Raw genomic sequence first — 15,703 nt, forward strand, 5'->3', positions numbered from 1 at the left:
GCAACTGTTCTGCTAGATGCTGAGCAGTAGGAGTGAGGGGTAATCCTGCAAATGCTATTGGTTGAGCTGCATTCTCCATTGCTGAGACAGTATTGAAACTGGCCCTCCCAGTCTGAGGTGTACTTTCTTTCCACTGAGGAACAAGAACCCTGTGGCAGTTGCAGACTGAGCAGCAGAGGTGGTAGCAGAGCCGAAAGCAAAAGGCTGGATGCTGTCACCCAGTGTGAAGGAACACTGCTTGTTAAAGAATTAGTAAGAGTGCTGGTACCCAGCCCCAAAGCCCCTATAATCACTTGCAGGTTGTTGAAAGCAGGTATTGCCCAGGTTTAATTTTGGTGCATTTACTCCAAACAGAAAAAGGAAAAAAATCACATAATAATTCTCTGGCACATTAAATGGTAGCTAGATAACATAGCTCCTGTCAAATTAGGTTTTAAGTATGAACAGTTTACGAGATTTTGTTCTATACGTTTTCATCTCACTACAGAAGGAAAGATAACCAAATATTACAAGTTATTACATAACTAACATAATTGAGAATTCTAGAGAGAATACCCCAGCTTTCATTGGACCACCACATGCTACTGAAAGAAATGGCTGGATCCATCTGGATTGACAGAAAAGGCACTAAAAGAATGCTCTCTTTAAAATTTTGAAATGCAGGAGGAAAGAATGTATACTCAAGGTCATTACAATGATCAATAGATAAAGATCGAGAGAGAGAGAGAGAGAGAGAGAGTTAATAAGCAAGTAGCCTAATTACAAGATGATATATGTCCAAAACTCAGTGGCTACCCCTCCTATGGCTCACATAAAATGAAGGGAAATCACAGATCAGAATTCAATGTGCCATGTACCTTAAAATCTCAGATGGCTTCAATTTATAAGACTATCTTGGGAATGAGTGGCAGAATTCCAAATAGTTGACTTAGAAATGCCATACCATTTGTTTAGCCTTTCCATACTCTAAATGGAAAGTTTGTCTAATTGCCTGTGTAGCCACTAAAAGAATCAAACAGTACTGCTCTTACCCTACAGAAAACTCAGTTCCTTCTGGAGCAGAAGTTGATATAAATGGTATACCAAAGCTGAATCCTTTAGTCTGTGGAGCTGGAGCTGCGTTGCTGAATGAGAACAGGCCAGTAGAAGATGTCCTTATTTATAACTGGTTGGGATGGAGTCCCAAACTTAAACCCTCTTGGACCAGGTGTAGAGAAAGTAAACCCTGTAGCTGAAGTAGTGGCTATTATCTGCAGAGCCCAAGGTGAACATACCTATACAGGTACCGGTTCCTCCAGAATTAAATAAACCCACTTCTGACTCTAAACCCTATATGGGGGTAAGAGAGGAATAGAAGAAAACCAACTTCAGAGATCTCAATGAGACCTTCAAGTCAAGATGGTGGATAGAAGCCACACTGGAATCACTCTCACATACTCCAAACTCCTAGAAATATCAGTTAAAAGGTACTTCATAAAAACACTTTCAAAAGTACAAAGCAGACTTTTTGAAGAAAGAAGGCAATTTTTCAGGTGCCAGATAGAGAAGGAATTCTTTTCTATAAGCAGAAGCTGAAGCTGCTTCATTAGCCCAAGGGGGAGACCTGAATGATATATGTGCCTTAACAGTTGGAAATATGCTGGATTATGGGTATGATCTGGGGCCACCAGGGTAAGGCTCCCCAATCAAGAGGCCTAATGAAGCTTCAATCTGGGAAAGAGATTTAAGGAAATGGAAAAGGTGATGGGAACATGCAGAAACCCCAAGCAGGTAAAGAAGATATCCATAGATGGCTTATATTCAATTCGCATTTATGGAGTAGAAACTTTAAGCTAAAATGCTAACATAAAAACTGATTAGGAGTTCATGAAACCTTCAGGATCCAAGTAGGTTGCTCACGTCCTCAGGAAAGAGGTGTCCCCACTTCCTAGGTCACATAGGGTCAGCAAAAGCCCCCAGAAAATTAACTCCTAGACAAGAATTATAAAACATCCAAGAAAGCAGTCTACAGACCTGAAAAAATGACAGAATTGTCATTCAAGGAATTAGAGATAATAAAGAAATATGGATGCCACATTAAAATATGTTTAATATGTTTAAAGAGCTCAAGAAACAAATAATATCCATAAAACAAACAAGTAAATGTGAAAAAGAACCAAGGAGAATCTAAGAAATGGTTATCACTATTAGAAATTAAAAGGCTCCTCAAAGTATGGAAAGAGCCCAAATGTCCATCAATGGATGAATAGATAAAGAAGATGTAGTATATACATATATATTACTCGGCAATCAAAAAGAATGAAATCTTGCCATTCGCAACTACATGGATGGAACTAGAGGGTATTATGCTAAGCAAAATTAGTCAGAGAAAGACAAATATCATATGACTTCGTTCATATGAGGGCTTTAAGATACAAAACAGATGAACATAGGGAAGGGAAGCAAAAATAATATAAAAACAGGGAGGGGGACAAAAACATATGAGACTCTTAAATATGGAGAACAGAGGGTTACTGGAGGGGTTTGGGAGGGGGGATGGGCTAAATGGTAAGGGGCATTAAGGAATCTACTCCTGAAATCATTATTGCACTATATGTTAACTAACTTGGATGTAAATTAAAAAAATAAATTAAATAAAAATTAAAAAAAATAATAAAAGAAATTTAAAAAGAAATTAAAAGGCTCCAGAGATAAGACTAGACCCAATTGACAAGAAAAAAAAATCAATGAACTGGAAGAGAGAACAGAAGATATCTGCCAGAATACAGGGAGGATAAAGTGCTGGGGAAGAAGAGAGAAATTAGGAGATAAGAAAACAAAAGAAAAGCTTCAATATATATCCAGAAGGAATATCAGAAGAAGAAAATAAAATGGCAGAGACAATACTCAAATTTAATAAAGGAGTTTGCTAGAAATGAAGAACAATGAGTCCTCAGATTAAAAATTGCAAGCAGGCAACCCCTCCCCACCACACACACACACACACACTATACAATATATTCAAACACTAGAATATTAAATACAGAGGGAAAAAATCTGAACATTGCCAGAGAGAAAAAAACAGATTTATCTTGTAAGGAGTAACAACCAAGGTGACAGAAAGCTCTTCATTAGCAACAATAAATGCTAGAAGATGATAGAATATCTTTAAAGTGTTAAGGGAAAAATCATTGTGTACTTATAATTCTACCCAAGTCAAGATTTATAAAATGGGATGTGTCTAAAGATCAGTTTTTAAACAATAGCTCTGAAATGCAATTCTATGAAATCAGTTTCAAGAAATATTTCATCAAAGTTAAGAACCCCATTACTTTATGCACCAGTAAGAAAAAAAAAGGCCAACCTGTCACAATTCCTTCTTATCACTTAAAGTTTTTTATACTTTTTGAAAGAGCTCTTTTCAATGTAGACAGATTTTAATCAAACACGCATATCTTAAGAAAAAACTATTCAGAATCCAATTTTCAACTCAAATTTTTTGATGTCTTCTGTGCCACCAGGAACACTGTTGATGCAGTATCAAAACCATGGTGATAGCAATGAGTTTTTTGGCCAACATTTATGATATTATCATATACCTTCACATGATAAATATATAATATATGACCATATATTATATGATATACAATAATATGCAACTATAATATAGTTTATAGTAACATAACACTTAAAACCTCAGGAGAGTGGTACCCTTGGGAATGTAAGAGTAAATACAGCAAAAGAACTCATTAAGAGAACTAAAAGCCATTTAGCTATATGCTTTCAAGTCAGCTTTGCAAATGTGTAGACTAGTGTCCTTTTGTCTCTCATTTCAGCATAATTAATAACTAGAGTCGGTTAACCATCTCCACCATTCTCTCCCCACAACCACTGGTTTCTAGGAGTTAAAAGAGATGCCCCGTTGTCTCAAGGTTTGCACCCAAGCCACCCGTTATGCAAGTTTTGATCCTAGATATTCTGAAATTACATGTGCATACAGGAACAACTATGATATCACAACTGCCACATGGCCAAAGGGGATTATAAAACACCATCATCTGTTAAGTAAGACTCATTTCAATTTCAGAGATGTTAAACTATGAAAAATTGAACTTCTTAAAATTGACGAAATATGGTTATCTTGAGTAGTATTAGTGTCATAGATATCTTGAGTAGTATTAGTGTCGTAGATATAAGTGAACATCTACCCACAGGTAATTCTGGAGGACAGTATTTGTCTGAATGTGTTGGTTATGACATGCTTATTTTTTGTAATGTTTATTTATTTATTTGTTTTGAAAAAGAGAGCATGCATGTGAGAGCAGGGGAAGGGCAGAGAGAAAGACAGAATCCCAAGCAGGCTCCATGCTCAGCACAGAGCCAGACACAGGGCTCAATCTCACAAACCATGAGATCATGACCTGAACTGAAATAGACACTCAACCAACTGAGCCACCCAGGTGCCCCTGACATGCTTATTCTTAAGTCATATACACATCTTAAAACTTTTTAAATGTAAGCCCCAAATGGTAATTTCAAGTGTAATTCAGTCCAAGAAGGCACAGAAAGAAAGGCTTATTAGAGTTTTTGCTGTACTCTTACATTCCCAAGGGTACCACTCTCCTGGGGTTTTAAGTGCTATGTTATTATAAACTATATTATAAAAATATATTACTGTTACACGATATATAGTTATATGTATTATATATTTATGATATGTAATTATATGATAATAAATATGTATGATATGTAATTATATGATAATATTATAAATGTTGACAGAAAATTTCATTGTTTTCAAACCATGGTTTTGAGACTGTAATAGAAATGAACACTTTCAGATTTAGGTATTGTCATCAATGTCACACTGCAGGCCAAAGGAGTCTTTTGTGGTAGTTATCAAAAGGTGGAACGTTTTTTCCTATCCTCTTGTATTTGTGAGCTTTCTACTCTTTTGGAAGTAATTTAAGAATTTCCCTGTTAAATGTAGCATGTACCTTTGAATTTTTCCTAACTCAGAAATTTGAGAAATAAAACAAAGCAAAAATCACATTTAGACTAAAAATGCATTTTTTGTCACTAAGAATTTGGCATTAAAGATTCTCTCCCCTCCATCTCATTTAGATATTAAATCTTTCATATTCTTATACTTTTTCATTTTTCAATCTATTTTCCTTAACCATTTTCTGACAAACGTGTTTAAAAAGTCTCCCCTATTGTTAGGGATTGTCAATTTCTCTTCATAATCCCATTGCTTTTTGTTTTACATATTTCAAGACTACATTGTTATGGGCATAGGTTCATGGTTGATAGTCTCTTGGAGCCTTTTCTTCTTTTCATCAGTGTGAAATGTCTATTACTAAATTGCCTTAAAAAATATTTTGTCTGCCATTAATGTTGCCTCACAATTTTTCTTTTGTTGGTATTTGCCTGGTGTGTATCTTGTTCCATACCTTTGTTTTCAACCTTTCTGAGACCTTTTAAGTATGGGTTTTATACATAGCAAAGCTGAAAATTTTTAAATCCAATCTAAAAGTCTCTTACTGAGTGAGCTTAATTTATTTGCATTTATTGTTAACTACTCACCTAGACTTATTTCTTCCATCTTATTTTGTTTTTTTTTATTTGCTACGGTATACATATCTTTTATCTCTGTCCACATATTTAGATTGATGGAATTTTCTTTATTCTTTTTATTTTTCCCATGCTTGGAGTTGCATATTCTATTAATTTGTATGGGCTTCTTTTTTTAAATGTTTTTATTTATTTTTGAGACAGAGAGACAGAGTGTGAGCTGGGGGGGGGGGGCGGGGAGCAGAGAGAGAGGGAGACACAGAATCTGAAGAAGGCTCCAGGCTCGGAGCTGTCAGCACAGAGCCCGACGTGAGGCTCGAACCCATGAACATCATGACCTGAGCCAAATTCAGACGCTTAACTGACTGAACCACCCAGGTGCCCCTGTATGGATTTCTTTTCTTGAATTCTTTCTTTTAACATACAGACTTAAATTCATGTTTCTTCTAAAACAGTCTGAAAGTAATCAGTGTTCCCAATCCTTTTTAACAAACAGGATCTTAGCTAGCACACTTTAGCTTCCCTATGTATATATCATTGCTTTATTAAAAAATGGAAAACAAGTCCGTACTCCCTATACGTGGCTTTAAGTGGGGATATCTGTCTCTGTCATTGATGAGTTCCTCAAGCCAAACTCTATTTCTCTTCATCCACACTGCCTGTTTGTAGGAGCTGAAAGTTGACAAAACTACAGTTTATGTTGAGCCCAGGTTTTTTGTTTTTTTTTTAAATCCTGGATGTCTTAATGCAAGCACAATGTTCAAAGAAAGAAATACTGGATGGTAAAAGATTTCTGCAAAAAAAACCCATTAGGCCCAAAGAAATCATCAGAGCTCACTGAAAAGGTTCTTAGAAATGGGAAGACACTCCCTGCCTGGCAGTCCGATCTAAATGGGGCTTACTGATTTCCGCAACAACTGGATAGAAAGAAAACTATGCAGTGAGTGTTGCTGCCCATCAGACTATGCTAGTTACTTAAATGCACTGGAACCTCAGTTTCCTTACCTCTACAATTCAGACAGTTCCACTAAACGAGTAACCATTTTTTTTATTTTAAAAAATGTTTTATTTATTTGTTTTTATGAGAGAGAGAGAGCGAGCGAGCAGGGGTGGGGCAGAGAGAGAGAGACATAGGCACAGAGAGAGAATTTCAAGCAGGCTCCGCACTGTCAGCACGGAGCCTGATGCAGGGCTGTAACCCACAAACCTCATGATCCCAGCATAAATCAAGAGTCGGACGCTTAACCGACTGAGCCCCCCAGATGCCCCACCAAAATATTTTTTAACCAATAAGTTTACAAACGGCCCTCCAAATATATTACGTTGTCTGATTTAATTTAATGTAAAGTGCTATATAAAAGCTTTCCAATATATAATGCTGGGGTTCTCCTCACTGTCAGTGAGGGATCAGCAAATCAGAGATATCAGCACTCTTGGAGTTGGCCCTGAGACTAAACATAAATTGCATTTCAAATTAGAATTCAAAAATAATTACTACACATCTATCTAATTTATCAGCATGAAAATTATCTTCTCTGTGTACTACCTATCATCATTTATTGATCCTAGGAGTGTTCTGGGTAATAGGAAAACCGAATGGAGATCAACAAATTATGGTAGGTCATTTCAGGACACATCTTTACCACTTAAGTTCTTGAGTCTCTTATGTAATATAAAGAGGCAAAGATAAAAGATAGCATAAAAGAATCTGAAACTCCTTATCTTCTCATTAACTACAACAAATCATAAATAAACTTGATCTCCGTTGTATAGTTGAGGAAACCGAGGCTCTGAAAATACTAAATCACTTTCCCAAGGCCAAGCAACTAGTAAGTGAAAGAAATGGACACAATACTTCATCTTAATATTAGCGTAAGGAACACAATATTAGAAAGAGAAGTCTGTATCTCAAATGGCAGAAACAAAATAAGTTTAAGTACCTATAATAAACCATTTCAGCATAAATGTTTAGAGGCATCTTACAAAGTATAAATGATTTGGGGGGATCACTCATGCTATTACTCCCTGATATTACTTTGAGAAATGATTGTCAAGTGGTGAGGAGCACAGAAGCTCAGCCATGTAATTTGTTAAAAATGTTTCCTTTCTTCTTTGAAGCAAATAGACTATTGTCTCTTGCAGGCAACACTCCCCCTAAACTGCTTAGTTACCTGACAACCATCAAGCTCCACTAATTTACTTCACCGTCTCAAGAACATCATGACTACTAAACAATGGGGCGCCTGGGTGGCTCAGTCGGTTAAGCGTCCGACTTCAGCTCAGGTCACGATCTCGCGATCCCTGAGTTCGAGCCCCGCATCGGGCTCTGGGCTGATGGCTCAGAGCCTGGAGCCTGTTTCGGATTCTGTGTCTCCCTCTCTCTCTGCCCCTCCCCCATTCATGCTCTGTCTCTCTCTGTCTCAAAAATAAATAAACATTAAAAAAAAAATTAAGAACATCATGACTAAATGATATGGCATGATTAGTCATGTTATAAAACCATCTTCATAAATAGCAACTTTTGATAATATATATGATTCTTTAATATATCATTAATTATCGGGATGCCTGGGTGGATCAGTTGGTTAAGCATCCGACTTCGGTTCAGGTCATGACCCCATGGTCTGTGAGTTTGAGCTCGGCCTCAGTCTCTGTGCTGACAGCTCAGAGCCTGGAGCCTGCTTGGGATTCTGTGTCTCTCTCTGCCCCTCCCCCACTCATGCTCTCTCCCTCTCTCTGTCTCTAAAATAACCATTATATATATATATATATATATATATATATATATATATAATTAATATCATAATGTTATATATATATATCATTAATTATCAAACTAAGGAGAGAGGCAGAAAAGCAAAGGAAAAGTACAAATTCACTGAAGAAACCCCTTGTTCCACCAAGAGAGCCTTCCAGAAAGCAGAAAAATGTAAGCTTCAAAAGTAGGATCCTTATTTGCCACTGATAATTATGGATGCCAACTCTAGAGGTAGAAACTGGGTTATTAATGCTTTATTTGAAGTGTTTGAGTCCCAGAAGAGAAATGGATAGGGAGAGGTGAAATTAGTCCAGCCATTTTTAAGGGAAATAGGAAGGGATCAAACTTGTAATGATGATCATTTTATTTTATGCCACAATAAATACAGAGCTACTGGAAATGGTACATTAGCTGGGAGTTCATATTAAACATCTTAAGCAGTATAACTTACCAATTATCTTTCACATTAACTTCTTTTCTCCTCCTTCATCCAATAACATATCAAAGCTATGATGTCAGAATCGTATTTTGAGAGCTTTTAGAAAGTTTTTTTTAATCCCCAAATTAAGACCAATTTTCCAAATATTAAAAGTGTGACATTGTGGAGGCATGCAATTTGCCAGCAAACAGGTTTCATTGTCAGTAAATGCCTAGAGCAGTTACAAAATTGGAAAAGGGAAAACCAAGGGTGGGACCAAAGGGGAGGGTGGGCCAAAGGACTCAGAGAGGGAGAAACATGGAAGCCCTTAGAAGGACCCAAGAGTGAGCAGGGTGTGTGTGTGTGCAGTAGGGGGCCTCATGAGAGGGCAGACGGGGAGGGCAGAGACCCAAAGGGAAGGCATGGCTAATCGGAAACTGGGCAGAGGGACCAAGAAGGCCAGAGTGGGGTTGGGGGATTGGGAAATGGGGGAAGATCAGGGTTATGGGGAGGGGGGAAGAGAAAGAGAAGAGAATACTTGAGAGAAGTAGTCAAAGAAAGAAAGGAGGAATGGCATTCAAATACAAACAAAAAAGCCTCAAAGGCATACCCACTTTTAGAAGAACCCTCCCCAAAACATTGTAGAAGTATAGCAAAAAACAAACAAATAACCCCCCAGAAACTTCTGAAGCACAGTGTGCATAGAAACCTTAAACATCCAACTCTTGATTTCCACTCAGGTCATGATCTCATGGTTCCAGAGATGGTGCCCAGCATCGTGGCTCTGCACTGCAGGTGCAGAGCCTGCTCAGGATTCTCTCTCCCTCTCTCTCTCTCTACTCCTCCCCCGCTAGGATGCACTCTCTCTCTCTCAAAAATAAACATGAAAAAAATTTTTGAAAATTAAAAAAACATCTTACACAAGCATGCAAGTAACAGTAGTCATTCAAAAATCTCAAAAACCATCGTTTTGCAAAGAAAAATAGATTTGGCTAATATAGTTTAAGTTTACTTTTAAAAATAAATCTCACTTTTCTCAGTGCTTCACTCCACAAAAAAGGCAATCAAGTACATGCCTTTGAAAAATAAGCACAATTCTTATGTTTGTCATTTTTGACTGTGGTAAAATATGCATAATGTAAAATTTACCATTTTAACCATTTTAAGTATACAATTTGGTGGCATTAAGTATGTTCACAGTGTTGTTCAACAGTCACCACTATCCATTTACAAAACTCTTTCAGTGCCAAACTCTGTACTGGTACTGAACAATAACGCCCTGTTCCCCACTCCCCCGGTCCCTGGTAACCTCTATTTTACTTTCTGTCTCTATGAATTTGCCAATTCTGGGAACTTCATATTACTTGAACCATACAGTATTTACATGATTAATATGAATATTTGTATACTTGAAACAACCTAAATGTCCAGCAACAATAGGGAAATGGAGATTTTTTAAAGTGGCACAGTTATAGGACAGAATACAGCAATAAAAGATAGCTAACTTTATCTATATTTAGCAATTTGGAAAAATCTCAAAAACAATGGTGACCCAAAAATGTTGCGGAAGAGTTAAGTACAGCACACCACTTCTGTAAATGTTAAAGGACATACAAAATCATATTACAAATCATTTACGGCCATCCACATGTGAATGCATTTAAAAATATAGATTGGGAGGGGCGCCTGGGTGCCTCAGTCAGTTAAGCGTCCAACTTCAGCTCGGGTCATGATGTCGTGGTCCATGAGTTCCAGCCCTGTGTCGGCTCTGTGCTAACAGCTCAGAGCGTGAAGCCTGCTTCAGATTCTGTGTCTCCCTCTCTCTCTGCCCCTCCCCCACTCATACTCTGTCTCTCAAAAATGAATAAATGTTCAAAAATAAAAATAAAAAATAAATTAAAAATATAGATTGGGAAAATATACAACAACTTCAGAAGAACAATTATCTCTGGGATGGGAAGGAAAGGAGACTGGGAAGGGGTACAAAGAATTAGCTATAATGTTTTAGTTCTTTAAAAAACAATACCTAAAGAAAATATGGCAAAATGTTAACAACTGTCAAATCTTTCGTAGGTACGTGGATGATGGTGTAGAATAGTCTCTGTGCTTTTTGTTCGAAATATTTTATCATTTTATTTATTTTTTTTTTTTTAATTTTTTTAACGTTTTTATTTATTTTTGAGACAGAGAGAGACAGAGCATGAACAGGGGAGGGTCAGCAAGAGGGAGACACAGAATCTGAAACAGGCTCCAGGCTCTGAGCTGTCAGCACAGAGCCCGACGCGGGGCTTGAACTCACAGACTGCGAGATCATGACCTGAGCCGAAGTCGGCCGCTTAACCGACTGAGCCACCCAGGCGCCCCTATTTTATCATTTTAAAAAGAGGGACTAGTTAATGTTTTAGAATGACAGAAAATAAGACAATATGTGTGCTTTGAAAAGGGAGATGTGCTAATAAAAGCCAATTATAGCTTTTATTCTCCCAGTCAACTTAATTGGACCTTTTATAAAAAAGTTTTTTTTTTTTTTTATTTTTTTTTTAAATTTTTTTTTTTTCAACGTTTTTATTTATTTTTGGTACAGAGAGAGACAGAGCATGAACGGGGGAGGGGCAGAGAGAGAGGGAGACACAGAATCGGAAACAGGCTCCAGGCTCTGAGCCATCAGCCCAGAGCCTGACGCGGGGCTCAAACTCACGGACCGTGAGATCGTGACCTGGCTGAAGTCGGACGCTCAACCGACTGCGCCACCCAGGCGCCCCTATAAAAAAGTTTTTAATTACAAATGAATACGCACTCATAAATCTTTGGAAAAGATATTCATAAAGAAAGCTAATCAGCATGAGTGTTATTATGGCACTTGAATGTGCTAGGATTCATGTATCTTTTAAAGTAAATCATTTTGAAAATGTCTATACTCATTACTTAAAAAATACATCCCATCTAATTCATATGTACAATAGATATTATGGTTGATCACTGCTTCTCTAGCGACAAAAACCTACATGGGTAAATTCATACATCTAAAGTGGGGAGTGGCAAACACTAGCATCTCAGGTCCAGATCCCTGGTCTTCCTGTTAAGATTCCCCTTGAGTTTCATGTAAGGTACAAGTTATATAAATGATTTCAAATAACCCAAATTTTACAGTGTTACTGATAGCATGAAATTACTGGAAATAATTTTCTGTTGTTGGGTTAGGCTGAATAAATTATAGCCATCTCACTCTATGGACCATTAGAATGCTATCACTAATAAAAATTTGAAAACTATCAACCACATAGAACAGATTCCCAGAATAATATTAAATAAAAGGAACAAAACTTATACAAGCAAGGATTAAAATTATTTAAAAATATGGGTACATACGAATAAAATAGGAGGGGAACAGAAATAGCAGTTATATTTTTGGTAGTAGATTTGAGGGAGATTTTTCACCTTTAATTTCTTTTAATGCTGGCTGAATAAATTACTTAACTAGTTAGTGTTTTAAAACAGTTGTTCTATATATTACAAGAGAAATATGCTAAACTAAATCCCTTTTTCATAGCGATAACCCACAAAATCTTTTAGGTGTATTTTTTATTTTTTTAGATCTCTCAAGTTTCCTTTCATTAAAACCAAGCCAGCAGTCAAAAGCCAGAAATTCTGTTGCCTCTGCAAGTCAGAGAAGCTCTCTTCCTGTTTCAACTTCTGCCTCTAGATCTGACCTGCTATCAGGAATATTAGACTTCATCAAGTGACTTTATCTCTGAGATCCACTTACTTAACAATGTGATCCTGGGGTAATCACTGAAATGCTCTAGTGTTTGTGTTCTTCTATCCCTAAATTTCTGTATTTACAAAATTCTCCAGGGAAGCCAAGTACTCACGGATTCATCTCAGATCTAGGGCTCATCCCCTACTTTCCTACCTCCTCAACCCTGGGGAAAACAGTGCTTAACATTGGATTCCACCTTGCCAGGGGCAGGCCAAACCTTGAAGAGGCAATTAAATCCCCAAAGATAGCCTTTGCTCCTCAAGAAGTAAACTATGGTTTACTGAATCCTTGTGCATCTGGCACTAAACCAGGGACTTCAAAAATGTTACTCGAACCACCTTCCCTTACCAGAGACACACATAACCAGATGCTGGAGCCAGGGAAATCAGCATTTGCGATTTAGGGGCCAAGGACAGGTGGCCCTAAGATGGGCCACTTTGGTATGTAGATTATGCTGATCTGCAAACAAAAGCCCAAAGACTCAGGAAGAAGCTGACTCCCCACCCCTCCTCCCTGCCCTCAGCAACAGCTGCCTGAAAGATTTTAGATGAAGGATCTGCTCCACGAAGAGAGCTATCACGACAGATAACTACATTATAACATGAACTAGGTATAGTAGACAGGAAGGAACCAAGCAAAGCCTGTTTGATTAAAGTCCTAAGTCCTACAGTTGCTGAATGGCCCAGCAAACATCTGTTTACCAAACATTTACTCTTTTTCATCTTCCTGTGAGTTGTGTTCCTTCCCTTTGAAGTCCCAGACCCTTATCCCCCTTTTCTCCTTAGTTCAGGATGACATATAGACTTCATTTTGCCTGTCTGGAATTTCATGTCTGTAGATTCCCCTTATGTATGAAATTAAATTTGATTTTCTCCTGTTAATCAGTCTCATGTCAATTTAATTCTTAGTCCAGCCAGAATTCTGAGGGACAGAGAAAAATTTTCTTCTGCCCCAACAGTGACAAACATCCTGTGTGATTCCTAAACACACACAAGTTTGAAAACCAAAGATCGAAGTTTTTCAACCTGAGTGAGGATTCATTACTGGCTTGTACTCCACATTAAAAAAAAGTACATAATGGAGACTATCAGAGTAAACTGCATGTAGTAAGTATTGTTTTTGTGAAATGGTTGTCAATTATATATTGGATATGTATATACTGGGCCACAATATAAATTTTATTTCTGTGAGTCACAGCAAAAAGGTCTGAAAAGTACTAGCTAGGCATTACCGACTTAGAATAATGCACAATGAGGAAAATAGAAAAAAAGCAATCAAGAGACAGCATAGCATATAGCTACACTCCACAAGTTATCTATCTAGAGAAATAACAAAATTTAAGACATTTGTAGTCATAAGGGATATTGTGGTATAATTAATTTGGCCAAAAAGCCAGTAACTTTACTTTTAGCCAATAACTTAAATATTATACTTCCATTTTGTTTGTTTGTTTACTGTGGTAATATAACAAGGAGAATGGACAAATTATTCAAGTTTCACTTCACCAGATAGGGAGGAAGCTAGAAAAATATGATAGCCAAAGAAGGAAAGAAATTTAGTTAATTCATTAATCGAATTCCAATCCCTGGATAACCAAAAGTAACAACCATCCATGAAAGCCATCCTATCTTTCTTTGCTTACAACACTCAAATAATATATTAGGGGCCCCACTACCAAACACAACTAACCAGTTGCGAACATTCCAAATGTATATTAAGCCACCCCCCTTTTGCTTAAAACCAAACCACGGAATCCACGGGAAACTAGGGTCACAACTGCACGTCTACGTGAAGTGAAGACACGCAGATTGCCAAGCAGTGGCAAGCGGGCGGCGTGCCTGCGTTTCTCCACTCCAAGGCGGGAAAAAGCAGGGTACCAGGTCCACTGTGTCACTGGGAGCGGGAGCAAGGTGTAGCAGGGATGCTCACCCCAGGGGTTCAGGCCCAGAAGTCATGCCCACAGCAAAGGAAAAGAAACGCGATCCCACCTTACACACAAAACACACCACCCCCAGCGCACACACACGTTCTGAGCCAAGGAAAAGAACCGTGATCCCACCCCCACCCCACAACACACAAGCAGTCGATGAAAAGCGCGCTCCCACCCTACACGCCCCCTCCCCACACACCACACAAGCCTAGCTAAGGAAAAGAAGCGCGGTACCACCTTACATGCGCTCGCTCGAGTACACACACACACACACACACACACACACACACACATGCTGAGCCTGAACGAACCACAACCTGTGTCTCTATCGCGCGGCGGGGAGGGGGCGTGGGGAGCGCGTGGAGAGCTGCGGCAAAACCTTCTCAACCCCCCGGGGCCACCGAGCCTATGCATCCATTCCCGCTGCCCAGGAGCCGCGGGAGGAGTCGTCCGGTTTGGAATTCACGTGCGGGAAAAGTGTAATGATGAGCGAGCCTGCCGATGCCTGGGACAAACGAAAACCTTGCAAACTTACCTTGGTGGCTGCCGCCGCCGCTCGCCGTCGGGGCTCCCAAAGTAAATGGGAAGGGCCTCCGAGACTGTCTAGCGGCCGGAGAGGCGGAACTGGGCCTACTCGGACCAGGGGAAAAAACCAGCGTCTACCGCGGACCGGTTGCAGCTGGAGTGACGCTAACCGAGACAGACGCTTAACTGGGGTCCACCTAGTTAACTGGAAAGGGCGGCCATTGACCCCGACTGGCACGAGCCCGGATTGGTTGATTCTGGTGTTGTTTCAAAGGAAACTCTTCTCTGATTGGCCAGGAAAGTCAAGCGGGAACCCAGAGGTGGTGGGTGGAGGGGGCAACAAAATTGTTACCTAGGCAACACAGAGACGCAGAGCTTTCCGCAGTCTATTTTCGGAGCCCCGCCAGCTACCCGAAAACGGACCCAGGTGAGGAAACCCGAACCTTAAGAAGGGAAAAGAAAGGGTCCTCAAATGCCCTGGCTATCAGAGAAACTGGGGAGAACTCTGGAGTACTTACCACCCTGAGAGATACCCAGAAAAGCCACAAATTGCAAATAGAACAGACATTTTCCCTAAATTCCCCTGCCCTAGACACTAGAAGCAGGAGGCGGCTTTAAACAACTCGGTCTATCAGGATGTGAGTGAGAGATGGGGCCAGTTTACCATACAGGGAATGGATGCTGTTCAACTGTCTGAAAGCCAAAATGAGCAAGTGAAGGCTTCCCAGTGCCTCTGTCAACTCACCACACTTATGGTTG

General features: G+C 39.0%; 2 protein-coding genes across 4 annotated transcripts in view; one reads left to right on the plus strand and one right to left on the minus strand.

Annotated features, from left to right (window-relative positions):
* Positions 1-15,134, minus strand: part of NUP62CL (nucleoporin 62 C-terminal like) — a 78,035-nt gene extending 62,901 nt beyond the window's left edge. The window contains exon 1 of one of the 3 annotated variants that reach the window (XM_045471487.1): positions 14,955-15,134. The gene's annotated coding sequence lies outside the window, so the exon portion shown is untranslated. The remainder of the gene's footprint in view (positions 1-14,954) is intronic. The other 2 variants (XM_045471486.1, XM_045471488.1) reach the window with 2 other exon arrangements.
* Positions 15,135-15,284: 150 nt separating this feature from the next.
* DNAAF6 (dynein axonemal assembly factor 6) overlaps positions 15,285-15,703 on the plus strand; it is a 35,955-nt gene continuing 35,536 nt past the window's right edge. The window contains exon 1 of the mRNA XM_045471004.1: positions 15,285-15,371. The gene's annotated coding sequence lies outside the window, so the exon portion shown is untranslated. The remainder of the gene's footprint in view (positions 15,372-15,703) is intronic.

The sequence above is a fragment of the Leopardus geoffroyi genome, chromosome X (genome assembly GCF_018350155.1).
Source record: "Leopardus geoffroyi isolate Oge1 chromosome X, O.geoffroyi_Oge1_pat1.0, whole genome shotgun sequence".
Classification (NCBI taxonomy): domain Eukaryota; kingdom Metazoa; phylum Chordata; class Mammalia; order Carnivora; family Felidae; genus Leopardus; species Leopardus geoffroyi.